At 44.9% G+C, this 27,639-nt stretch overlaps 1 protein-coding gene across 1 annotated transcript in view; it reads left to right on the top strand.

Moving 5' to 3' along the window:
- Window positions 1-1,839: 1,839 nt before the first annotated feature.
- Window positions 1,840-27,639, top strand: part of Pip5k1b (phosphatidylinositol-4-phosphate 5-kinase type 1 beta) — a 276,485-nt gene continuing 250,685 nt past the window's right edge. The window contains exon 1 of the mRNA XM_028894086.2: window positions 1,840-2,073. The gene's annotated coding sequence lies outside the window, so the exon portion shown is untranslated. The remainder of the gene's footprint in view (window positions 2,074-27,639) is intronic.

Raw genomic sequence — 27,639 nt, 5'->3', positions numbered from 1 at the left:
AGGAGGCACGCGACCCGGGTGTCTGAGTGTAAGGCATCTGGCCAGTTTCGATCCACTGCGATTTCCTTTAGGTTTGGCTTTGCCTGGTTTCATATCCCCTGTGGCATTTTTACTGACATCGCCTCTCTGGGAAGCAAACTTACTTTCCACTCCTTGAATTTCATAGCGCAAGTCTGAGTGAGAAGCGCGCAAAGGGAGACTATGATTACCCACTCCCAGAGCTCAGCTAGTCTGCTGCTAAGAGCAGTGTGATGCTGCCCCCTAGACAGTGATTCACAGCAGGAGGTTGCAAAGTTCTTTGATCTTTGATCTGCTCCTCTGTCTGCTGCCCCCTCCGCTGGCCCCATCTTGAACTCTGTTAAGCCGGTATTTCTGTTACTTTTTGTTCAGGGACTAAGAGTAAGGAAAACTGTGTTCTGGTCTGTGAGTTACTGGATGTCTTTGAGCCATGGTTTTCTCATCTGAAAAACGTGCAAGCCGGGCCACATGTCTGCTCTTATTGTGTGCTTTAATAAGTTCAGGATGCCAGGACCCAAGTCAGAGGGGTCCTGAGTCAATGATGCCCTTAATCTCCTGTAGTGGCCAGACACACCTGAAAGAAGTACACTGGGAATATAGCCAAATAACAATTCACATCTATTTGATTTGTCCGTTTCACTTCAATAAAACTTTAAAGTAATGCAATTTTTGTTATAAAGGAAGTATTGTGCGCCATTCTAGGCTGATATTAAACCACGACAAACTCGCTGGAGTTGGGGGGGAGGGTAAAAGATTTCAAAACTGCAGATGAGTGTTCTTTGCAGAACCTCAAGGGAGTGTCCCCCTCAAGCAAGGATCATCAAATGCTGGCCTTCCCCGAACAGAACATGTTTTGTTTTGTTTTAGAAAGGAAAAGTGGAAGGAAATGATGAAGCTGAAAAATGCCACTTGCTTCGACCCATCTGGAAGGAATCTCTACCTCCCCGTGCCTGTTGGATAAATTTAATTTTAGCGTCCAGGACAGCATAACCCCAAACACATCTTTAGATCTGGCCCCTACCCTCTTTGCAGCCATACCAACCTAGGTGAGATTCCAAGTAGCTCCAGCAGGCGCGCCCCACTGCAGCGCATTAGCGCGGGACCCCTCACTAGCCTATCCCTACCTGTTGGGTAGGTCTACCTTCCTTAAAGCACCTGCTATCCTTAGAAGGGGGGCAGCGGTGGTCTCAGAACCTTTGCCTGTCCCTTCCTCGTGGACAGGGGGAGCTTGTGATTCAAGTGTTGGCTCCTCAAGGAAGAGGAGTCAAGTCAGGCATTGCCTGGGGCAGGGGCACGCTCTACCCCAACACAATGCTCCGCTGTGGGGCTTCAAGACTCGGAGAAGCGCCTAGAAGCCCTGGAGCTTCGGAGGATCCTGCTAATTCCAGGAAGCCGCTTCACCTCTGCCCTCCCGTTCAGGTTGAGGACAGCGGCACTCGGTGCACAGTCCCCACGCACCGACTCGGGAGCTAGGTGCGACCGCGGGCCGAGCTACTGCTGCAAACCGGTCTGGCTTCCCTGCAGGGCGTGCGGGATGGAGCAGGGGGTGGAGAGAAAAGGGGAAGAGCCTGGGCGGCCGGCGGGCGGGGCCTGCAGCCTCCCGGAGTCGCGGCCGCCGCGCAGCCTGCTCGCTGCCAGCCTCGCTCGGACTCCGGCGCGCCGTGCGGGGACCCGAGGCCCGCGGGTGCTGCCACTCCTCGGCCTCCACCCCAGATCTCGCCTCGCCCTGCCGCCCGCGGCTGCCGGGTCCTGGTGGTCCGCTTGCTACTCTGCCGGCGAGAGGAGCGGCGGGAAGGAAGGGGAACGCGGGGACACGCACACCGGCCGCGGCGCGCGCGCATTGCACACTCGCAGCCGCGCGTCCCCGTCACCGCGTGTCCGAGCCGAGTGTGGCCCCGCGGCAGGGCCCGGCACCTGCCGCCTCCGGCGCTGCCCCGGCTCCGCCCCGCCCGCTGCCCGCCGCAGCCACCAGGGAACCCGCGACATCCCGACAACTTGCCCGCCGTGGCGCAACTGGTCTTGGCCGCCGAAGCTCCAGCACGCCGGCCGGGGGAGGTAAGTTTCCTGCGCGTCCCCGGCAACCCTGCCTACACCCTCCCCAGCCGCCGCGCCTGGGGCTCTGTGTCTCTGTTGAGACCTGACCTGCTCTCCACCCTGCCACTTTGACTGCGTGAGTTGTGCTGGGGGTGACGTGGAGGGGGCGCCCGTGGTCACCGAACTAGGACCTTCGGTCCTTGGGGGGGGGGCTCAGCTGCGCACTCCCCGTGGGCACCCACCGGCTCCCCACCCCAATTCCTGGGGTGGCAGTGACACCCGCTGATCACTCCGGCTCACTTAAACCAGAGCCCCTTCCCTCGTTTCAAGGGAATCTGCTGAGTTTGGTTGCAGTGGGAGAGGTGTCCCCGTCATTCTCCCCTGCTACTCAAAAGCGGCGAACTTGTTAGGCGCCCCTGGGATGTCCAGAGGGGCTTGCGTGAGTCGGTGTTCTGGTGATTTCTGGCTCTGGCGCTGGATGGAACAGGTGAGGTATGGTTCCAGCCTAAAAACAGCCACGGACTTTTACGAGTCTGCTCTCTCCACTGACCCAGGCAACGCGATGCTTCAACATCTGGGGCGGGGGGCTGGGAGTATGGGGCAACGGGGTGGGAGAGTGCTGGAGTTGGATTTGCCGCTCTGGTGCCAGGAGTCGTCGGAACCGAAGACAACAAATGTCTGCTTATCTCTCATCTATGCAGATGAGCATGTTCTCATTTCTTACCCCCACCCCCTTAGCCGGCTGTCTGCCGTGCACAGCATGCTTGGGTAGAAACCTGTTCCAGAGAAGTTGTTTGGGTAGGTTCGTGAATTTTTTCTTCGTGCCCACTGAAATCAGGGCTTCGAACAAGGATCTGCTATTTACTGTGATGCTATTTAAAGGAAATGCACTCTGACTCCCCCCGAGTAACACCCCCTGATGCTGCCCCTAGATGACATTCTCAGCTAGTTAGAGGTCCCCACTGTAAAATGAATGGCCCATAAGGACTGAGAACTTGTTAATCTGACCCAAGAAGTGGTCTCTGCTCTCGCTCTCTTGAACTTCTGCGGCGTGGAGGGCCCCTTTTGTCTCTCTTCCGGGAGACTTCCCTCTTGTTCTGTGGAGAGCCTGCCTTGTTGTTGCAGTTGTTGGAGTAGATCAAAGTCCAAGGACTGGTTTTCCTTCGACTCCAGTGTGATGAAATAAATGGGGTTCCTGGAAGCTTTTGTCAGAGGGCTACCAGCTGAAAGGAATCCCGGGAAAAAAAAATTTTGCCCAACCAAGTTCAAGACTGAGCCTTAAGTGTTCATGTATGATCTCTGAGCTGAAGGAAATGCAAAGGTGAAGAAGACCCCCGAGGACAGATGGGAAATGCAGTCAGTCTGCTCTTGGTGTGGGATATCCATCTTCAAAAGGAAAGCTGTGTGGTGCTTACAGATTCAGCCACATTACTTTTTTGTCCAAACTAAGAAAACTGGAGGGACTGAAGAACGCCACCTAATATTTGCATCAGTGTTTTGCAGCTTTTAAATACTTTTCAGTATTCTAATTTTATTTCAACCATTTCTGAGGGAGATGAGATAGAGATGATAATTGCACATTTACAGGAGGCATAGGAGATTTGGATTCTGGGATTTGTCATCATGACAAGCGGTTGTTAGAGTCACAGCCAGGTTTTTACTGTTCCTAACTCAGAAACAGCTCAGAACTTGAAGTCTTGTTTTTGTTTTTTTAATGACCAGACTTGTCTTGCCTTCATGGTGGTCAGTTACAGTCTCATTGCGATTTACCATTCACATGCTGCAGATGTGAGGAAACTCGGGGTCAGGCAACCATGGAAGTTGTGCACCCCTTCTCCTCTGAGTGGAGGTTCCAAGAGGAGAGTTCATCTAATCTCCTGACAGCTTGGGGCTTTGTGTCCTCTGTCATTGTCCCACTTCTGATCAGGATGAGGTCATGCTGTTCAGCATGCTGGTTGGTGACCTGGGCTGCAGCTCCAGCCAGCTTTCATGCCAGACCATACACCTCCAAGCCTAACATCTTTCTCACACAAATCGAAAAGTGCCTGTGGATTTCTGTTTCTTTTTGCCAGCTTTAGCGTTCTGTGGTGTCTAGCAATGTGGTATTACTTCCTTTAGGTCTCTTTTTTTTCTCTCTGAAGTTTAGGAGAAGAAAAAAACCGTCTACCCTGTATCAGCCACGGGCTTTAGCTAATCATTGATTCCAGCTTCAGTTAACTTTTTCTTACTTTGACTGTGGACCACTTGATGGAGGGAAAGAAAATTACAATTGTGTTTTAATCTACCACCTGCGTCTTCATTTTAGTGGTTCTGTTTGACTTGACAGTTTTCATGGTAAAGCACTCTCAGATACAAGTTGGTTTTATACTCCAACAGTATATGCATACATTCATTTATTTATTTATTCATTTAAATAATCTAGTATTTTGAGACAGGGTTTATCTGTGTAGTCCTGACTGTCCTGGAGCTCACTCTGTAGACCAGGCTAGCTTTGAACTCAGATCCACCTGCCTCTGCTTCCCAAGTACTGGGATTAAAGGCGTGCACCACTACCTCCTGGGCACTTTTTTTTAAAGCTTTGTAGTTTGCATATAGTAAATACCAATGCTCCCCCCCCCCCCCCGCAGCTGTTAAGTTAATGGAAGTGAATGAAATCATTTAAAGCATGCTGTAAAACAGACGGTACCTCACATGTAAATTCCCCGCACAGAAGATAATTTTACCGTGAGGTGAGTTGTGCCTTCTCAGGAGCCCATTGCTGATCACCGGTGTTGTTTCCTGAGTCCATCGCACGAAACAGTTTTTCTTTGTCTCAAACCATCCATGTCATGCTCTTCTTCATGCCCTCCTACCTCCTGTTAGTAACGAATAGCTGGCTGAAGGAGCCATCCTTAGAAACTGACTTGTGTCGGTTTGTGAAAGAGCTTGTCTGGAGATGGAGAAACCAACCTCTCCTTTTTACTCAAGGGTACTGAGGTCCCTTTCAGCAGCTACTAACGCTGGATCCGTGGTTTTGGAGGAGGAACCTAATTAGTGAAACCAACCTAGTTTCCGTTCCCTTTAAGAAGTTTCTTCTCTTTCCACTCCTTCTTATATACAAAAACCAAAACAGTGTTTTGTTTTGTTTTATGAAAGGAAGAATGAGCCAGGAGATACAGTGGATCTTAAATATTCTGATAGACCTTGCTGTTTCTAGGGGTTGGGATACCTTTCCTCTTGATAAAGAATTCAAATGGCAACATTAACTTGTTTAGAGATGCACCATTTACAGGTATGAAAGCTGAAGAGTTAGGAAGTAAACTGACCCACTCATGGTCACATGGATTCTGGCCCAAGGCCAGAGCTAATGTAGCATTATTGTTAAAGGGGTTTATTTTCAAAGTTGTGCCAGGATTTACATTGAGGGTGCAGTTTTGACTTTTAGGGACCATAGAGATTTGTTGAAAACTTCTGTTTGCCAGTGATTTGTAGGGCAGGTATATGGTTTCCTATTTATGTTTTTAAATATTGTCTAAATAAATGCCATTATAGAGAAAAATGTTCATTCTTGTCCATATACTGTTATCCTCATGACTAAGATACGCCAGCAGATTCATAATTAATACTTTGTTCTAACCAGGGCTTGAAGAAAGGGACCTGTTTGAATAGAAACAAATGCAGGGTGGTTTTGTTCTGGTAAATAAAGGCAGCCGCTAAAGGTGGCCCTGTCACCCAGCCAGTGAAATCATAAATATGCATACATTTAATTTGCATTTACTTGTACTCCAGTTAAATTGTAATTCAAAGCAGAAAAATAATTTTGTGTGTGTGTGGCTACAGCCTTCCTTATTGTTCTCTGAAAAACATCAAGTCCTAAATGTGTTATTTGTTACAAAAAAAAAAAAAAAAAAAAAAAAAAAACCCAAACATTTCCCTTTGTATGGAATGCATTTACCGGAGTTGGAGGAGTCCTTTTAATTCTTTAGGAGCGGCCTTGTACATCATGTAGCTCAGCACAGCCTTCACTTGCGGTCTTATCTCTGCCGCTGGAGGTGTTTCTGCTAAAAGACAGGGAAAGGGGTGGGGGACCTAGCATCATTTTGTTTTACTCATTTTTCTGTGTTTTTGTTGTTGTTGTTGTTTTTCCAAATCAACCTCAAGCTTATTTTTTAAAACAGCTGCTGCCATTGATATTTTTTTTCCCCAGCCTATTCCTACTAAAAATAAACAAATAGGCCAACCTCAGTTTTGTGCAATTTATTCTCAACATTAACATCTTGTGCATGGCTTCATCGGAATGTACAAAGGTGATGAGCTCACAGCAAAGTACATGAATTCACTTCACTAAGTTACTCTTGGGATGACTTGGACAGTGGGATGAAGACATCCACATGAAGTGTGAGCGTGTGAACTTCCTAGCACTTGTTGACCTATACAGTTGGTGGGCCTGAGTAGATAATGTTAAAAACAGTATGTTTTGGGGGAGTTTATGCAAGGGGCCACCCGTGAGTCCTTGAGATCCCTGTCTCTAATGTATTTTAGGAAATCAACTGGGAAATTGAAATGAAATGGGAAGCACTGCGTGTTTAACATTGTTCCCATCCTTGAAATGGGTGTGCAGTCTTTCCCTGGAGGTGAGGATTCTCATCTCACGTGCTAGGAGCCTGGGAGATATAATTACCCTGGGGTGAAACTAAGGTTTGGAGACAGAACTATAGAAAGTTCATCTATTTTATAAAGAAACAAAACAGCTCCAACCAGTAATGCTGACTGATGAGTCTGAAGAGCAGGATAAAGACATAGCTAGTCATAGAAATGTGGTTTTTTGGCACAAGAAATACAATGGGTTGAATGTGCTACATGATGGGTTTCTTATTTCTCTCTCTCTCTCTCTCTCTCTCTCTCTCTCTCTCTCTCTTTCTTCTTGGTTTTCGAGAGGGTTTCTCTGTGTAGTCCTAGCTGTCTTGGAACTTACTCTGTAGACCACACTGGCCTTGAACTCAAGAGATCCACTTGCCTCTGCCTCTGAGTGCTGGGATTAAAGGCATGTGTATCACAACCCAGCAATGTGATGAGTTTCTCATGCTTAATTCATACCTTTTTTTCTTTTTTGTTAAAACTGTGCCCACCATCATGTGGCCTCTTTGAGGGAGTAGGAAGTATGTCGCAGGTGTTAGGCAAATATTTGTCAATGAAAAGGTTAGGCATCCTGTTTTGTTTTTGTTTATATTCTTGGGTTTTAGGGCTTTGACCAATGGTGAGAACTTTTTAAAATGTGTCAACCACCTCCAAATTAATGTTTAAAATCTCAGGATGTTTCATAATTATTTCAGTGGTTCTATTCTTTCTGAGCCATCTTAGGAATACCAACCAGATTGATGGAAAGTAGTTTCAGTACTTTACAGTTGTCCTTTATCACTATGGATAGTATTTATTCAATAAATTCCAACTTTTTAATGTAGTTTTATTTTCTTAAAGTATTTAGAAAAACTAACATGTTTAAGAATACCATTTTGTTACTTCTCTTCTTTAGCAAGAAGGTTAATATAAATAAAAATTTTTGCCAGGTGATGATGGCACATACCTTTAATCCCAGAGACAGGTGGATCTCTGTGAGTTGAAGGCCAGCCTGGTCTACAGAGTGAGTTCCAGGACAGCCAGGGCTGTTATGCAGAGAAACCCTGTCTTAAAAAACAAAACAACAACAAAAATTTTTATTTACGCAGCTGGGGAGATGGCTTAATGGGAAAAGTGGACCAATTCCCATCACTCACATAAAAAGCCAAGCTTGGTTGTGTGCTCTTGTAATCCCAGTGCCTGAGAGGCAGAGACAGGCAGATCACTAGCACTCACAGGCAGCAGCCCAGCCTAACTGGTCAGACCTGGATCTCAATGAAAGCATCTATGTGAAAAATAAGGCAGATGGCTCCTGAGAACAATCCCCAAAGGTGACCTCTGACTGCCATATGCATGCACACATCTGCACATGAACACACACACACACACACACACACACACACACACACACGTGTACACACACATGCACACACACATATGCACACATGTGCACACACCCCACACATGAACATGCACATACATTGATTTTCATTTTAAACTATCTGATAAATACATATATGCATATTATATATATATAAAATACTCCAAATATACATTTATATATCTGGAATACTTGGTAAGCATTTTTTTTAAGCACTAGATGGCATAATAGTGAGTTTGGGTCAGGGCTCTGAGACGAGAGTGGGCTTGAAGATCATCCAATCTAAAAGAGCTGTCTCGTGTATATTGTTCACTTGTCACAACAGATATTTACACACTCGTTTCACTTGCTTTTCTGTCACATATCCCTTGCCCCAGGATTATGCATTCCTTGGATGTATACATCATGGTTCTTTAGCACTGTTAATCTAGTGGCTGGCTCATAGTAGGTGCTCAGTAAATGTTTAAATGAATGAGCAAGTCCCGTCTTCCCTGTGAAGGTGGACCGGGCACCACGGCCATTACATCATAGGAGCTTACATCATTACTTCTGAGGCTTGCTTCAAGTTAGCAATGCCAACTGCACTGCGCTAGTGATGGGTCCCCAAGCTGAATGTGGGTGACACCAGCCCGTGGGCTGATGTCCCAGATGTACATAATAGAACCCAGTCGAAAATAGCTGGCAGGAAGCTCCTTCAGCTCTATGTGAGGGATGTGTCTCTGTGTGTGTGTGTGTGTGTGTGTGTGTGTGTGTGTGTGTGTGTCTGTTGTTCTGTGTGTGTCTCTGTTGTCTGTATGTCTGTGTGTGTGTGTCTATGTGTGTCTGTGGGTCTGTATGTGTGTGTCTGTGTGTCTGTGTCTGTGTGTCTGTGTGTCTGTGCTCTTGCACACATGCAGGTGTCCATGCATGTGGTAAGAGGGGTGTTCGTTACTTTCGTTGCTGAGACAGAATAAGTTATAAAAGCAACTTAAAGAAGGGAAGGCACATTTGGGTTACAGTCTGAAGGTACAGCCCATCATAATGGGAAGGCATGGTGATGGGGTCATGAGGCAGCTGCCACACTGCATACACAGCCAGGAAGCAGAGAGACAGAGATGAATGCTGTGGAGAGACAGAGATGAATGCCGCAGACAGAGATGAACACCGCAGAGAGACAGACATGAACGCCGCAGAGAGACAGAGATGAACGCCATGGAGAGACAGAGATGAACGCCACAGAGAGACAGACATGTACGCCGCAGAGAGACAGACATGAATGCCGCAGAGAGACAGAGATGAACGCCACTGAGAGACAGAGATGAACGCCACGGAGAGACAGACATGAACGCCACGGAGAGACAGAGATGAACGCCACGGAGAGACAGAGATGAATGCCATGGAGAGACAGAGATGAACGCCATGGAGAGACAGAGATGAACGCCATGGAGAGACAGAGATGAACGCCATGGAGAGACAGAGATGAATGCCATGGAGAGACAGAGATGAACGCCCCAGAGAGACAGAGATGAACGCCCCAGAGAGACAGAGATGAACGCCCCAGAGAGACAGAGATGAACGCCCAGAGAGACAGAGATGAACGCCATGGAGAGACAGACATGAATGCCATGGAGAGACAGACATGAACGCCGCAGAGAGACAGAGATGAACGCCCCAGAGAGACAGAGATGAACGCCGTGGAGAGATGAACGCTGCTGCTCAGCTTGCTTTCTCCCTTTTTATTCAGCCCAGGACCCAGACACTATCAGTTGATGTTATCCACATTCAGGGTCTTCCTTTTTAGTGAATCCTCTTTGGAAACACCCTTGGAAATATCCCAAGGTGTGTTGCCTCTAAGGTGATTCTAAACCAGTCAAATTGAAATGAAGATTGGCTATCCTAAGTGCCCCTTGTCACTGGTACACATCACTTCAATTCATGACATTCCATCTCTGGCCCCACTGGCTCCTGGCCATCCCATACTGCAAGATGTATACATTTCAACTCAGAACTCCTCATAGTGTTACGTTTCAACACTGTTCAAAGGTCCAAAGTCTCCTCCAAAACTCAAAACAGACTCTTAACTGTGTGCCCTTATAAAATAGCACATTACATGTATCCAGAATACAGTGGTACTGAAGAAATCATCTCATTTCGTAAAGCAGTGAATAGTGGGGAATGATCAGACCAGGCAAAACTGAAAACAAGCAGGGCACATACCAAATCCTTTAGTTCCATGTTCAGCAGGTAGAACAACAGCCTTCAGTCACTCTGCACTCCTCCAGTCCTGCCCCCCCACCCACCCAAACCAGCTCCACACTGTGCCTACAGCTTGCCCTGGAGAACATTCCGGTCCGGACCCAGCTGACATTCTTAGGTCTCCACTGTAACTTGGGCTTTACCTTCAAAGCTTCACCTAGTGTCCTCTCAGGGCCCCCCTTACAAGGAATCCAGCGTGCTATCCTCTCCCTGGCCTCAGCTGGCCTTCTTGAACTTTGGTGCAAACTTCTATGACTCCAGAACTCTTGCTATCTTGTGCCTGTCCATCCAGCACCATATGGACAGTGCTGCCAGTTGGCCATGTAGTGTGGCCTCCTTTATCACAGCCATCATGGTTTTGGGGCACCTTGGTGACCAAACCTGGGAAAACACTTGCCAAGGTGATTATTTCCCAGCAGACGACCCACCCCCCTTGGTGGCATTTTTATGAAGTTCCGTCTTCCTCCTCTCGATTGAATTTGCTTTTTTTTTTTTTTTTTTTTTTTTTTTAAGCTGGAGCCTTTCATGGACAGAAAGAAGATTTGTCCTTCAAGATGATTGCTTGCCTGAGCCAACTGTGAGGGTTCTCCTTAATTGAGTTACTCTTCAAGGAGAGTAGGTGCTTTGTATCTACCAGTAATTCTCAACCTGTGGGTCGAGACCCCTCTGGGGATTGACTGACCTTTTCACAGGGGTAGCCTATGGTCATCAGAAAACACAAATGTGCACATTATGATTTATAACAGGAGCAAAATTACAGTCATAGATCAGCAATGAAAATAAATTTTTAGTTGGGGGTCGCCACAACATGAGAAGCTGTATTAAAGGGTCACAGCATGAGGAAGGTTGAGAACCCCTGAAGTGGGCCTGGCACCAACTGACCATGTGTGGGGATAGTCCTAAGGCTGCTTTGGAAGGAGGCTGTCACCACCTTCCCACTTGGGTTAGGGCTGCCTGCTCCCCGGGAAGGGTTCAGTGCTGTGATTATTGAACCCAGTGCCCCCAAGAAGCCCTCAACATCAGAACAGTAGACTGCACACCATGAGCTTATTTCTCCCATGATGTCCTTGGCAGCAGAGTGCCGCATATATGAGTGTTGAATAAATACATCGAACGAGTAGCATTGCTTTCATCTCTTAAAAAAAAAATAGGGGGAAAAAACCCAAACTTTTGCAAAATCCCAGGAAAGAGAGGAAATGCACAGATGTCCTGCATGCCACTGCACATTGTTAATGCTGCCCGTGGACTTCCTCCAACTTTCTACTGCTTGATGGCATAACTATTGTGATCAGCTTTTCTGTAATGGTCCCTGCAGTAATTATCCCCAAGAAAGGTCGCCCACAAGTCCTATTTCTAAGATGATGCTCCTGGGACGATAAACTGGCTCTCTGGGAGCAGGGATGAAGGGAAGGCTTTTTATTATAGACCCCTTTGGAACCTTGGAACCATATGTGTGAGTTAGGTAAATTAAAGTTGCAATGGAAGCAGGGATGGGAAAGTTGGACATTTCTGTGATTTGGAGAAAAGAAGATAGCGGTGTGATCTGGGATGGGAGGGCTGGCCTCTCCAAAAGTCCCGGTCTTAAGGATACAGCCAATTACTAATGACTCCCTGTGCACACCAATAGATGTTGAGTGGCTCATAGTCACAGAGAGTCCCACACTCTATAACATGACTTTAAAAAGCCTGCCTGCATAGTCACATGACAAAATATAACAACATTTAATCAAAGAGGAAAAGGTCAGTATTGCCTGCATCCATAGAAGCAAGCAGCTATTGAGGAAAGCATTTAAATGCTAGAGCATTCATCTGGATGTCCTAGGTGGGTTTCAAATTGGAATAAGGCACAGGATTATAGACTCCTAGAGAACTGATAGGATACCCTGACCTGCCGGGCCTGGTGGTGTAGACCTGTGGTCCCAGCCATTGGGTTGCTGAGGCAGGAGGATAACAAATCCAAAGGCAACCCAGGCTACAGAATACATTCAAAGACAGCCAGGACAACTCAGTGAGACCCTGTGAAAATCAATGAAGAAATTGCCACCTATCTCAGGTCAGCCTGCTGTTACAAAGTAGCACTGACTAGATGGCTTATACACAACAAAAACAATTTCTGATGGTTCGGGACGCCAAAAGTCCAGGATCAGAATGCCGGCATGGTTGGTTCCTGAGTTGAGGTTGCAGAGAGGTGACCTCACATTATATTCTCATATGGCAGGAAGAGAGGTGGAGAGCCTTCTGAAGTTCTCTTTTTATAAGATTATGTGTGTGTGTGTGTGTGTGTGTGTGTGGTTGTGTTAGTGTGTGTGTGTGTGGTTGGTATGTGTGCATGGGTACAGTGCCCACAGAAACTAGAAACATCAGATAGCCCTGGAGCTAGACCCATGGGCCATTGTGAGCTGCCTGATGTGGGTGCTGGGAATGGAACCTGAGTCCTCTGGAAGAGCAGTGTGTACTCTTAGCCAAAGTGAACAACAGTTCCCGAAATGAAGCTGTGTCTGGCTATGAACAAAAACCTCTTGGAAGGAGTCTGTGTCTGCAGAGACTGATGGACCAATTGGAATTTCAGTACTGTCGAGAGATTGGAATTTTGCAGGTTCAGAGGCTAATTACTTTATCTTGGGCTGGTTTTAGCCTTGATTTCTCTTCCCACTCTGTATCTGAACAGTTACCTCATGATAATAAATAAGAACCTCTTAGAAGTATTAACTTAGCAGAACACTGGCTTTCACCAATCCAAGAGCTAAGAATGGCATCATTTTAGCCCATAGAAAACTTCCCCCATCTTGATATACCTACCTCTCTAGTGTACCCACCAATGTGTTTTAAACTTGCCTTGATTTATGATTTTCTTTGTCTTATAAAGCTATAAAAACACTGTGGAACCACTTTCATGATGGAACATGAAATTTGGGGTAACCTAAATCTATGTTCCTGGGCCATGGTCACTCAAAAATGGTTCCAGAATAAACTCTCTCTTACACCCTTTATGATGAGAGCTGTTTTCACGTGGACACCACTGAGCCCTCTCTCCAGCCCACGGAGTACTCTCCTGACTTCCTCACCCCAAAGGTCACAACATCTAATGATATCAAATTAAGGGCTAGATTTCAACGTAACTTTGGGGCAAACACAGGATTTCAGTCTGTTATGGCATTCAATGCCTTAAAGAAACACAGTCTATGATGAACCCTAGTATATACAAAGATATATAAATAATACTTATAATCAAAACAATGGTTTCATGAAACAGCACTTCCACAGTGTATGAAATACACTGTTATTTTCTGGAATGTTCCCTCCTACCTCTAACCTCTAATAAATACTGGCCATGATCCATTAGATTGGTTTCATTTCCACTATAGGGCTCGGTGGTGGAGAAAGCCTGAATCTGACCTCTTTTCACCTCTCAAACTGTCTGTGGACTGTGCTCCTATCTAGGATTCTTTGCATTTATGTGCCTTCTAGAAGATGGGTGGTTAATGACCATGTGAAGACTCTCCTCATAAAGTTTTCATTTCTGTCAGGAATGTCACATGAGTCATGGATAGTACACACCTGTTGGAACTTGGACTTTGAGGAGAGAAGCCACCTTGTCATGCAAGATTCATAAGCTTCAGCAATGAACCATAATCTTGAAATTGAGCATATCTGTATTTTTTCACATAATGTTCACCATAAAGTTTAAACTTTGTTATTGTTTAGCAAGTGCCTAAATACTGTAAAAAAAAAAAAAAAAGAAAAAGAAAGAAAGAAAGAAAGAAAGAAAGAAAGAAAAGAAAAGAAAAGAAAGAAGAAAGAAAAAAGAAGAGGAAAAACAAAACAAAAACCTTACTTAAAAACATATCTAGGCCGGGCGGTGGTGGCACACGCCTTTAATCCCAGCACTCGGGAGGCAGAGCCAGGCGGATCTCTGTGAGTTCGAGGCCAGCCTGGGCTACCAAGTAAGTCCCAGGAAAGGCGCAAAGCTACACAGAGAAACCCTGTCTCGAAAAACCAAAAAAAAACCAAAAAAACAAAAAAACAAAAACAAAAACAAAAACAAAAAAAACATATCTAGGACAATTTGAGAATGTTTTTTTTCTCCATCTGAACTTCATTGATGTATCGCCTTCCAAATTTAACTGCCCACATAAGCACAAAATGAAAAGGGATCGACTGAGGGACCCTGTGGTTGCTCAGACCCTCTGGGCAGGCTGCTTTATTTCTAGAATACATTTCCTATTTGCAGAGGGCTTGTCTGTCCCTTAAAGTTCAACATTAATTAAGGCCATTTTTCAAATAGAAAACCTCCCCAAAGTTGTCACATCTTTTCCCATGTCTTCGTAAGATTGTACAAAGCAGGGTATAGCGTTTGATTGGGGGGGGGGTCTGTTCAGAGATGCAGCGTTCTTTGTCCCACACTAATTGAACCTATTTCTGAAACTTCTGTCTGATTTCAATCATTTATTTCAAGGAGATTCTTACCTCTGTGGCTTTAAGAGTAAGCCTAGGAGATAGCTTTTCTTGTCATGGTAACAGGCTACCCGACAGGAACAACTCAAAGAGGATTTGTTTGGGCTCAAGGTTCAGGAAATGAAGTCCAGCACAGCAGGGAAGTCATAGTGGATGAAGTGAGTCTGTGACAAAGGAAACTTGCTGTGGCAGTGCCTCCTGTGACCCACCCAGGAAACAGAGAAAGCTAGGCACAAACTGGAGGCCTACCCTAGTATTCTATGTTGTCCAGCTAGACCTTGTGCCAAAGGTTCTGCCTCCTTGCCAAACAGTGCATTCAGCTGCAGACCAAGCGTTCAAACATACAACTCTCTGGGGGACATTTCAGATCTAACCTGCAACAGCTTTACTCATTGTTGCTAGGCTGTTGAGACTAAGTTGTGATCTAGGGACCAGATAATAGCCATGTTATCTAAATTGTGGCTTTCCGTAAGACTCATTATACTTTGAAATTGTTCTTTTTCATTTTTAATGACTCTTTCTCTCTGTGTGTCTGTGTGTCTGTGTGGGCGCGCACATGTTCATATTCTCAAACATGCAGATGCCCATCAAGGTTAGGGTTATGAATGAGCTCTCTGATGTGGGTGCTAGGAACTGAACTCAGGTCCTCTGGAAGAGGAACAAGTACTGTTAACTGCTGAGCCATCTCCCCAGCCTCTGAGATTACTCTTTTTCTTAAGAGAGAGGGGCAATGACCCATAAGGGGTCTTAAAGAGAGGACCTCAAGAGGCTCACGTAGTTGAAAGGCCAATAACAAGCACGTTTTCCAAAATTCTACCTTTTAAAGCTGAGGCGGGCGGGCATCATTTCCTTTTTATTTTCTATGAAATATTTATTACATGTTTGCTACTTTATCTGATCTAAAGCAAGATCTCAGAAATGTTTTTATTTCACTTATTGGTAGTGGTAAGAAGGATGGGTATTTTGATGACAGTTTCATTTTCAGTTTTACGTCCTTAGAATTATAGATGACAAGTCATCTTTCTCTTGGAGAAATTGCACAGAGAAGTCTCCCAAATTTCCTGTCTCCTATCAGCAAACCTCCAACAAAGCAAGGAAAATGAATAATGAAAAATTAACTTTAAGAGGCTGTAAGCAGATTTTTTCCCTTTGGCCTAAGAATTCATCTTTGAAAAGAAACAGGCGAGGCATTGCTTTAATGAGCTAGTTTTACATGGTGCCCGCTTATTGTTTTCCCCTAGACGTATGGTGAGGGTAAAGGGAACTGGAGCAAGTGGCCAGTCTGCCTCGGGGGCCAAGAGAAACAGGACTTCCACATATGTTTGTTTATTGGAAGCAAAATGGAAATTCAGCTTGCAAGGTACGTGCACAGTTGGGTTTCATCATTTTGTTAAGCCACGTCTCCGAAACTGTCTCCTACTACATGGTAGCTGGTAATGGAAGCACAACACATCATTTCCTTCTGTGCAAGCTTTGCATGAGGAGCAGTCATTTCCGCACATGGCAGAACTTCTCGAAGCGGTTTACCACTTAGCGTTAGGTATTCTCTCTCCGCACGGGTTGAGCAGCTTCCGAGCGGATGGACACTCCACATGTTGCTTCTGTACTGGTCTCTTCGTTAGTCTGCTTCCTTCACTGGAATGTCACCTTCCTCTCCCTGTCTCACTCTTGCAGCGCCAGCGCTTAAAACAGTGGTTCTCAACCTTCCTAATGCTGCGACCCTTTGACACAGTTCATGTTCATGACCCCCCCAACCATAAATTATTTCATTGCTACTTTGTAACTGTAATTTTGCTACTGTTATGAATCGTAATGTAAATACCTAATATGCAGCATATCTGATATGTGGCCCCAAAGGGTCGTGACCCACAGGTTGAGAACCACTAGTCTAGCCCAAGGCTGTAACTTACTTTGCTAATCTTCTAGTTGATCCTGTCTTTTGAAAATGTGAACCATCTGACTTCTAGCCTGAATGCCATTTCAAGTCCTCGTCCCAATAAGTGACCTTGTGTGCTGCCAAATTTTAGTCTTTTTTTCTCCATTTTTTTTTGGGGGGGCGGTGTGTTGCTGTATTTGAAACGACTTCATGAGCTCACGTATTTTTTTTTGAGACTCATCTACTTGAGACCCTGAGTTTTTTCACAGTGAGGAATATAGCCAGGCAGTGGTGGTGCACACCTTTAATCCCAGCACTCGGGAGGCAGAGGCAGGCAGATCTCTGTGAGTTCAAGGCCAGCCTGGGCTACAGAGTGAGTTTCAGGAAAGGTGTAAAGCTACACAGAGAAACCCTGTCTCAAAAAAACAAAGCAAAACAAAACACAGTGAGGAATATGCACATGCACAGGAACCTTTTGAAAACTCTAGCCTGTCTCTTTCTCCAACTTCAGAGTTTTCAGAGTTCCCATCTTTGCAGGTTTAGAAACTGTGCTATCTCTCTTCTGCTCATCCCAGGCTTGCATAGCTGCGAACCTTAATAAGACATTCCCTGTCTTCACCTCTTTCCTATACCGGCCCCTCTTCACTGCCCGACTTTAGCAGCTTCCTAAGCAGCTTCAAGCTCCCCATTTTTCTTTGTTCATTTTTCATACTTGCTCCTGGAGCTTTAATTTTGTTGCCCAACCCCCATCCCTAAACCCTCATATTGTTTTGGTTTGTTCCATAGAACCATCCGCAGACTGGTCTAACATGACTGTCGGCCATCCTTTCTCACTGTTACCACCGTTGTTAGTATTAGAGCGGTCACAGCAGCTGTATACCACATACAACACTTAAAATATGGAATCATAGATCTTAGTGTTTTGTAGTTGCATACTTTGGTGATGGGGCTGGTGAGAATGGATGGAAGGAGATAGGAGATGGTGTGCTGGGGCCCCACTGTGGACACATTGGCTGTGCCGTACTCAAAGCTTTCTCTCTGAAGACAGTGGTGTAACAAGAGAGTTGTGGACAAGTGATGAGCTTGTATTTTCAATCAGTCGTGTGAGCAATGTGGGGAAGTGGATTTGAAAGGAAATAAGGCAGGGACAGAGAGGGTAATGGCAGACCTGAGACCTCAGTAAAGAAAGGTAGTAAGCGCAGAGAAAGGGGAGCAGATTGGAGGCTTGGAGGTGTTGACCTACTGAGGTACGAATGTTGAGGGAACATTAGGAGTTGAGGGAAGTGCTTCTTTGGTTTTTAGCTGAGCACTTAGAAGAGTGGAAAAAATGCTTCACTGAGAAAAGCGTGTGGAGGAGAGGCAGCATGGCAGAGACAAGACGTTTGTGATGATGAGCCCCACTTTGGATATTCAAGAGGCCCATGGGAGATCTAGGCAGGGCGTGGCTATCAGAGAGAGTGGTTGGAAACAGTGGCTGTGGTGTGGTTAACAGGTGGTGGGCACTGATCCAAGCCATGAGAGCAGATGCCACTGAGACACCTGCAGGATCTCCAGGTGGAGTCTTGGAGGAGGGTGGAGGTAAGGAAAGACATGGCGGGGCCACAGTAGTTAGAATGCTTATGAGTTGTCAGAGGCTTGGGATTAATAAAACTTTCCTGAAAAGGTGTGTGTAACAGAGCATACTGTCCTCTGATCTTAATTTGCAATTTAATTACCTCATACATCGGCTCAGACTCTTCTTTTTATTACTGAATTGCCTTCTATTTTCTCCTCTGTTTGAGGAAATGACATCGAATTTTCATGGTACGATAAATACTCAGTTGTTCTAGAAGGCGTCTGGGACCCCACTGATCCAAATACCTGCTTCCCCAGAAGCAATTTCTCAAGCCCACTTTTTCTTTGGCATTCTACTTCTTCTGACTCCTGAAGCTTTCCCCTGGGGCTGGTTTGTCACTGCCTTGAAGCTTATCTCTCCAAGCAGACTCAAGTCCTGACGTCAGGGACCACATCTTTGCCTGCTCCCTGTTCCCACCCAACTTAACGGCTTCTGCGCCTTCTAAACCCTAGACACTGCGTCTGTGTTTTATTGATTATTTTGATCCTCCTTTAGAAGAACAAAGGGAAAATGGGAACTTAAACTTCTGTAGGGTTTGTATCTGTCGATATGCCTTGAACTAAGTTGAAAATGCCTGCTTCAAAAATGTTTGCAAGTTTATTGTTCTATTTCTTACTTTAAAAAAAAAAAAAGGAAAGAAAAGAAATTGAAGTACTAAGAAGGTCCACAAAGGCCAATGTAAACTTCTTGTGACTTGCCTTTATTGTTACTTTAGACTCAAAAAGAAATGTCTTTTGACAGCTCCTTTCTACCTGCTTTCAAAAGGAGTTTATCTGTTGGTGTGTTCGAGCAAGCTTCCTGTGCCTCTAAATGGCATTTGCTTGCATTTGCCCAAGTTGAATTTGAATGCCGTGAGCACTGTGGTCGGAGAAGCGCAACCCTGAGTCATCCAGCCCTTATGCTGACACTTTGATGACCTCTGGTCAAGTGGTTGACCTTGTTCCTGCCTTTTTTTTTTCTTTTTTTTGTCAGTAGAATGAACATCTCAACACTGGCTCTCAAGCGCGATCAAAGGCATGATCTGTTTGAGAAGCCAAATAGAGTGATGGCCCTTGAGGTCCTTAGAACAAAAGTATCCCACACACTAGAGAGTTATTTTATAGGGATTACAGAAAGAGGTCATGCTCAGGACATCATTTTTATAGCCAGGATGGGCAAGCAGATCTGAGCTCAGGGTCCTCGTAAAGAAGACTAACCCTTGTTGGGAAGAGAGCATCTCCCTGAAGACTGCTGAGATTTTTCTGAGTTGAAACACAACCTCAATATGGGTCCCAAGAAGAAAGTAAAGCTCATGTTTACTTGTTAACGACAAGGAATGCTGGTAGACAGCCAATAATTGGCTGGCTAGGCTGAGGATAGCAGGCGATGCTCCAGGTATTAAATAAGTATCTACTTCTTGTGTGGGCATAACTTACCACACTGTGGAAAGTCTAGCACCAGGCCACACATACACTGGTCCATATTTCAATCAGTGCTACTGTTTGAGCACTGAATGAGTTCTCAGAAGTCATGCACCTGTGGAATTTTTAAGGTGTTTGAATTTAATTGGATGCCTCAAATGCCAATGCACACTTTAGTAATGGAAATATTATAGTCCAGTGGTATGTGTCAGATGTCAGAGGGATCAGACTGACTTACCGACACAGGTAATACCTGATCAAAATGAGAGAAACCATTTTGTAACTAGTACAAAAACTGGAACTGCCATGTTTGCAAGACATGGCATCTCACGTCTCTGCACTGATACCGTTGGCAAAGGGTCTTTGAGACTGGCCACTGTGTGACTCCGGTCTCAGTGACCATTGAGTTTCCAGGACTGTTGTTGAGTTCACACGTGCCCACCTGTCAGAGCCGGCCACAGGCCACCACTCTCAAGGGCCTTTTAGAACTTCCAACAGGGCCATCTTCCTGGCCTGCCAGCTGAAGGACCTCACAGTGGACACTGGTGGAGCCTGCTCCTAAAGTGTTCTCCTCAGACAGGATTCTCCTCAGAGGAAACCTGCTGCATTTTCTACCCAACCATTCCCACTTAGTGAGATGTCTAATTACATGAGATTACCATAACCTTTCTGGTATCATGGCATTGTTGGGGATGTTTGTGTGAATAAAACAAGCACGTTGGAAAGGCGAATCTTATGTGGACCTCCTAATTGTTGAGTGCCCCACAGCCCACTGGCTCTGCTCTCTGCATTCAGAGTCTAACACATTGGAATAGGAAGCTTTGGGTCTGTGATCCTGGCGTTGGCTCTGTTAATATGACACTAAAATCTAAATCGTCTACTCAGCCTGGCAGTACGCACAGTGGAATCATCATGTCCATAGTTGGGCTATCTTCTGGTCCAACTGTGGACTGAGTGTAACTTGGTTCTGACTGCAGACTCTGTCAACGCGCAGCTGATGGAAAGTGAACTGTGGAAGCAGAGGTTAGAAGGCAGTGGAGTCACTGTCCCCACCTGCTCCATGGGGAGAAAGACACAGTGGCACCTGCATCCCTGCTGGCAGGTGTCAGAGTCCCAGATGCTCTGAATCATCATCCACACTTGCTATGATGAGTTTTATTCACCATGGTCATCTTAATAGGTCTATCAAAGAGGCTCCTCATGGTTTTAATTGCTTTCTTTAGTAGTTAACCATGTTTACCATATGTCTCTGTGTTTACCTGTCATCTTTAACTGCTTTTATGGTGGGGTGCTATCCTCTCATTACTTATCAGTAAGTTTTTACATAGATAATCCCGCTGTCTATACATGAAGACAAGTGTACTTTAGAGATAGGCAGAAACACAGAGAGACTTGTACTTAAAACCACAGAGTTACTGAACAAAAGAATTAAAATAACAGTGTACTAAACTTAGGGAGAAGGCCAGGGCTGGGAGAGGGAGAGTTTGCAATGTGAATCCAGCTCTAGAGATTTAAGTATCCACCAAGAAGTTTGAAATCATCACCAAGACCCAGAGCATAAAGTTTCAGAAGAGCTGTCTTAGAAGAATGGAATTGATAGGGACAGGAGAAGTTAGAGTTGGTTCCCATGAGGACTTCTGATCACTGTCCATGGACTGCCATCGTGAAAGCAAAGCACAGGCACACTGGTCCTTACAGCACAGAGACACAAAGGACACAGAGCTGCTAAAATAAGTAGATGGTAGAAACTGCATGTGAAGAAATAAATTCTGGAGAACTAGTTTGTGATTAGAGATGGGAGGAAGAAAAGGAAGGAGAGAGGGAGGAGCTACGGTGACAGTGCCCTGTGTGTACCCAAACTTACTTGGATGTCTACTGTAGCTCGGCACCAAGTGACAACCATACATCAACTTACTTCATATTCGGAGAAGCCCTTGAGGGTAGACGATATCATCACCATTATACTGAAGAGGGATTAAATGTTATTCAAGATGATGAAGTCAGAGTTCAAAGCCTGAGGGTACAGCTACATAACCATCTCTCTAAAGTAGGCTGCCCTAGCTCATGGTAGGTTGATGACTGGGGCACCTCAAAGTACACACAGTGGGTGTTTCTTGATCCTAAGAGGGCTTGATTTGTTTTGTGAGGCCATCTTTTGAAGAAGTAGTTAGCATGTATCCAGTCATAAACCAACACGATGTTTAATGCCTATTCTCACAGTCCTAGGCACTAGCAGTATTCCAGATGGGGAGGCCAATGAAACGGAAAAGTAAGTATCCTCAGTTGTCAGAAGGAAAGGAAGCTCCCTCTCTCTGTTTCTTTGACAAAGCACTAATGCCCTTCACGAGGATTCCATTTTCACAGTCACACACACACACACACACACACACACACACACTCAGCTGGTAGGGGTTGCAACATGTACATTTCAAGGAGAAACAAATATTTCATAGACTCAGCGTGCAAAGGTAAAACTAGACAGATACAAGAGAAAGCCTCCCAAATAGAAGGCATAGTAAGAGTAAAAAGTCCCAAGGCACAAAGATTGTTTGATCCATGTAAGCCAGTGTAGGGCATCAGTGTTTCCCAAGGTGGGGGCAGAGGAGAGAGCCAAGGATACTTGGGACAAGACAGGTAAAGCCTTATAAACAAGGTCGTCCCTGGATTCTGCTTTTCTAGGATGGCGAGAAGCCATTAGCAGGTTGAGTGACAGGAAAGGATATTCAGTTAGAACTTACTGTCTTGTCTCTCACGAAGAGACAGGGTGTCATGAAGAAGCTTGCGGCTGGTGGGTGACATACCCTTCAATCGCAGCACGCAGGAGCAAAGGCAGGTGGGTCTCTAGAAGTTTTAGACTAACTACCATGGTCTGCATCATGAGCTCCATACTCCCATGGCTGCAGCGAGACTGTATCTTTTGAAAAGATAGTCTTGAAGCTGAGTACATTTTTCTGGTCAGCGAAGATCTGAATGAATGGGCCACCAGGGAAATCAGGTCCTCTGTGAGCAAGTGAACTTGTTTGCCTGTATGCACCTTCCTAAAGATGGTTTAATGCCTGAGCCAATAAATCTCAGAGACAAGTAGAGGTGACAAGTCATGCCACAGGTGCTGATTTTCCTAAATTTAATGACATTGCCATGTTCAACCATTTAAAAACCTTCAGAGCTATCCAGTGCTAAGTGAAGGATGCAAAGGGTATTGATGAGCAGTGAGGTACATAAGGAGGGAAAGAATTCCAAGGAAAGGTTTAACTTGAATTTGAGATATTTGGGTAAATGGGGGTACTAAAATCCAAACTAGAGTCACAATATTATAATTTTTCCCTAAGAACTCTTTTGGTTCTTACACTTAATCATTATCATTCAAGCTAAAAGATATATTGTCCTAAAGAGACCAACAAAAGCTATTTTACTGAACATACTCTTGGTCTAGTAGTTAATTTTGTTGTTGTTTTGTTTTATTTTATTTTGAGACAGGGTCTCCGTTTGTAACTCAGGCTTGCCTAAAAATCAAGAAAGTGAGACCCTCCTGCCTCAGCCTTACAAGTTTTGGCATTATAGGATATTCCTTCATGCCTGGCCAGTGATTTCTGTTTTCACAGAAAAAAAAAATTACTGGAAAAAATATTGTTAGAGCAATGTTAATAATAATGGTGAAAGGCTAAAAATAGTTTTAGTACCTGACATTTAGAGAATGATTAAAATGTATTAGTAGTTGCCCTAAGGGCAAAATATTATTTGGAAATAAAGTACTATGGTAAAATCTTTCAAATAAGTGGAAAAATACATTTCAGAAAATTATAGTTTGTTCACTGTTTATTTTGCATATGAGTACAGTGAAAATATAAGAGGACATAATTCATTTTTTGTTTTATTTGAGACAGAGTGTCACTTTGTAGCCCAGCCTGGCTTCCAATTTACATCAACATTCTTGCCTCACCCTCCTGAGTTAGGACTGTAGGCATGAGCCTTCACGCCCAGCTGAAAGCAAGCCATTTTTAAAAAATGATATTATAGGGTGTAGAAAATAATGGTCAAGGACAAGATACAGGGTGTGTCTGATACCAATCACCAGGACCTGGGATGTAGATGACTCTGCTTCCAGTGTAGGCAAAGACAATGTGATCAGGGAAATGTCCTTCAAGGCTTACTGGAAGTAACATTGATTGCAAAAAAAAAAAAAAAAAAAAAAAAAAAAAGTGAGCCATGTCAGCAGATGAGATTTATTTTTGGATTAAAAATTACTTTAAAGAATGTTTTAGATCTATGATCACAGCCCATATCCAGTTACAGCATTAAAAAAAAAAAACCACCTCTCTGAAAGTCTTAATTCTTAGCAGATAGTGTACTTTGATATTGTGTACAACTGATTTCCAAAAAAGAGGGGATTTTTGGAAAGTCCATTGGAGCCATCGTAGTGGATTCTGGACTTGGTTGAGAAATATAACCTTTGAGCTTGTCCCACCAGGCCTTATTAGAATGGGACAATAACTTCTCTAGAATCCATCAGGTCTTTAAAATGGGTGGAGTAGCCTCTATATAAGCTCAAGACACCAATGCACATCAACCAGGATGGAAGCAGGAAAAGACGAAGGGACTTCAGGATTGTTTTGGATTTAAATTTTAAGTATGACAGTCTTATAGCCCCCCTTTCAAGAAAGAATTATCCTGAGATGGGGGCCACAGTGGATACTGGCTTCCTTGAAATCTCACTTGAAATCTCTTCTACCTTACTGCTCCTTCAATCATTAACAAGTAAGGAGATATGAACTCCATGGTCACTGTTGCCAAGGAAAGTCACCTTTAGCACATGCCCATGAGTCCCTTTCAAAATCTGTAGTAATTTGGTTTCTAGGGTCACATGTCTTGGTTGATGGCTGCTTTAGAGCCTTAGGGACTGTTGTAGAATCCTCTGTGTCTGAAAGGTGTCCTGTCTCAATTTACCTTCAGTGTATAAATCTATACGGCACCGATATGCCTTGATATCACTGGTGTCCAGATAGACGTTTGTTTTGTGGGGAAATAGGAAAGAAGTAGAGTGGATGTCGCAATGGTACGCTGGGCATGTCTAAGGTGGCTCGTCCCTTCGTCTTCTCAGCAGAGATCAGCATCTGAAGGGAGGCAAATGCTGCCCACATGAGTGATCACTTAGAGGGTTAAAGAAACATGGAGAGAGGCTGGAGAGATGGCGCAGTGATTAAGAGTGCATTCCAGAAGATCCAAGTGCGATTCCTAACACCCTCGTTGGGTCTCTTACAGTCACCTGTAACTCCAGCTCCAGGGGATCTGACACCTCTGGCCTCGGTGGGCACCCACACTTATGTGCACATACCCCCCCCCCAACAGGCATACATACAGATACTCACAGACACACATACACACACACACACACACACACAGAGACTTAAAAAGACAATAAACCTTTAAAAAACAAAAATGCAGAGTACGAAGCACCTCCGAGTACTTTTCACGTAAGGTGCCTAGGGCAAAGGGATGACATTTACAGGGCCGGGCCCAGTGAGACAGCAATTGCGAAAACAAGTATGTCGTCCTTGCCCTCAAGAAATTCACAACAGAGAGGAGAGCTGGGGGAAGTACATATAATCAGAGAAAGGCTGTGCAATTAAAGGCAAGGTGGCGGCATGGACAGAATGTGGCTACCTGTGGGGTAAAAGCTAGATTTAAGATTCAAGATTAAGCCCTTGCGAGTGTGAGGATTTTTCTGTTTAGATGTGAAGTCTGGCTAGTACACAGAGCTTCTCCATGTAGAAGTGACTGAGTCACACGTTTAAAAGTGAGAGAGTGCTAGAATTATGCCCTTTGCTTTTGAAAATTGCCTCCATTCTCTGAGTTCCAGGAAATACGTTATACTATGCAAACTGCAGCCCTTTAATGAGGTGGGCGGGCTGGCGGGGAGGAGGCATGGAGATAACTTGCAGCCTTTTCCTGCTGTCTATCTTCCATGGGTTCAGTGCCTCTGCTCCCAGCACCCTTCCTGAACCCCAGTGTGCTAGTCCCAAGGCAGTAATGACTCCAGGAACCCTTCCCAGGACACTGGAGTAAGCAGTGAGGTGGGGGAGATAAGCATTTTATCTCCACTTGACTTAAGGGACTTAACCACCCTGCAGAATGCACTTTCTGTTATTTTCTAGGTGTGCCTTGCTGTTCTCTGTTGGATTATGAATTTGTTAAGTAAGGAAGGGGCTCGTTGAATTTTCAGTGAGTAAGATATTGGCAAATGGAATTCTCTTCAATCCAAAGACTTGTTACTGAATTATGTGGATCCCTTTGTTTGTTTAATAGTGTTATTCGCAGTGATATGAAACCGTTTCAGATGACGTCTTTGCTTTCTATCAGTACATTACTGAATGCATTCTGTGTGCTAGTCTACACTTTATTGTAGTATGCCTTGTGTTCAATGAGTCTGCCCAACAGTCGGGTAATGCGGACATCCTTAGTGTGTTTACAGCAGAAAGATCAAGCCATGATGTTTTGGTAGGTTAGATATATGAAATGCATTTTCAATATGGTCTAGAATCAGCTTATAGTGGGTTTATTATGTTCTCTAAGTTAAGGAGCATCTCTGCTCATGTAGTTCTAGGCATGTTTGGGATTCAGAGGAGATTCGTTCTCTTAACGGTTTCTAGTGGCTGCTCTGCTGGATTATCAGAGGAGTAGCCATGACTCACTTTAAAGTTCTCAACTCCCTCTCTCTCTAGAAACAGAACTATGGCTACCTACAGTTTGTGAAAAGGAGATCAGAGGAAAAGCTACTGGACTCACATTTGGCAGCTAAACTGGAAGCTAGTGAGCCATGAAAACAAAAACAAAAATGGAAGACCTGCCATGTCTAACACTGTAGGAAGATCAGGGTTGGTTCTGGGCGAAGCTCTCTGGCAGAACTCTGGCAGAGTTCAGTAGCAGCGGGCACGAGAGTGTTGGCAAGAACGGGGGAGCAGAAAGGTCTGCCCGTCCCTTAGGTGACGCCGAGGAGGTCTTGGTGAATAGATTGGAATTTTGGTGGCACAGTGGGTGGACATGTCTTGTAAAGCTCCCTGTCTCCGGAATCGGGTGGCGGTGATACGGAAAAGTGAGCCTTGGACCAGTTTGGGTGCTTGGCACTTGCAGAGAGATTTGGTCCCTTTTCTCTCATCATGAAGGAGAAGTTGATTTAATTCAGGCAAGGGCCACAATGCAATTGTAAATACTCACGTAGTTGCATAATTGAGTTGGTGGCAACTTATTTTTAGAAACGCTAAGAAACAGGCCACAGAGTTTGCCTGTAGGAAATGGGAAGCAGACTGCTGCAGGGGCCGTGCTGCTGCATGTTGTCTGGGGGCTTGCATGTCACCTGCTGCTGCTGCTGCTGCTGCTGGGGGGGGGTACTCTATATGCTGGCTTGTCACTGCACAGGTGCCCCAGGCGTGCATGTGGAGCTCCTCCAGCATCTGACTTGTCACCACGGTTACTCCAAAAGCCTGCCAGCTCACCTGCCACTGCAGCTCAAAAACAGCCTTGCATATTTGGCTTTTCTCTTTTTTTTTTTTTTTTTTTTTTTTTTGCCTCTGCTGGGTTTTCCCCAGTGCCCACCCTTGGTTAATAACATCTAAAGTTTTGTCAGTTTTGTTTATATTTTCAAAATGGCTCTGTTTGCTTAGTCTTCTGTATTGATTTTCTTGTCTCTTATTTCTGCTCTGATCTTCTTCTTTCTTTCCTTTGCTGGTCTAGATCCTTGAGATGCATTGCTAGGTTGCTGATTTGAGATCTATATACAAGCATGTATATTAGCTGTACTCATTGGTGGTAGTGCTCAGGATTGAACCTAAGGCCCTGGCGCTTGCCCCTGGCAAGCACTGCCATGGAAGTTTATACCCAAATCAATCTATTTCCTTGAGGTAGGTACCTACTACTATGAATGCCTCTCTTTGTACTTCTTTTTCTGTATCCCTTCATTTTTGTTATTTTTTGTTTCCACATTCTTTTGTGTACCCTAGCTCATCTAACTGCTTGCCTCGTGAATAGTGCAAAG

This window comes from Peromyscus leucopus, chromosome 1 (assembly GCF_004664715.2).
Source record: "Peromyscus leucopus breed LL Stock chromosome 1, UCI_PerLeu_2.1, whole genome shotgun sequence".
Lineage (NCBI taxonomy): Eukaryota > Metazoa > Chordata > Mammalia > Rodentia > Cricetidae > Peromyscus > Peromyscus leucopus.
Note: the sequence above shows the minus strand (reverse complement) of the source record. Positions and strands in the feature narration are given on the sequence as shown.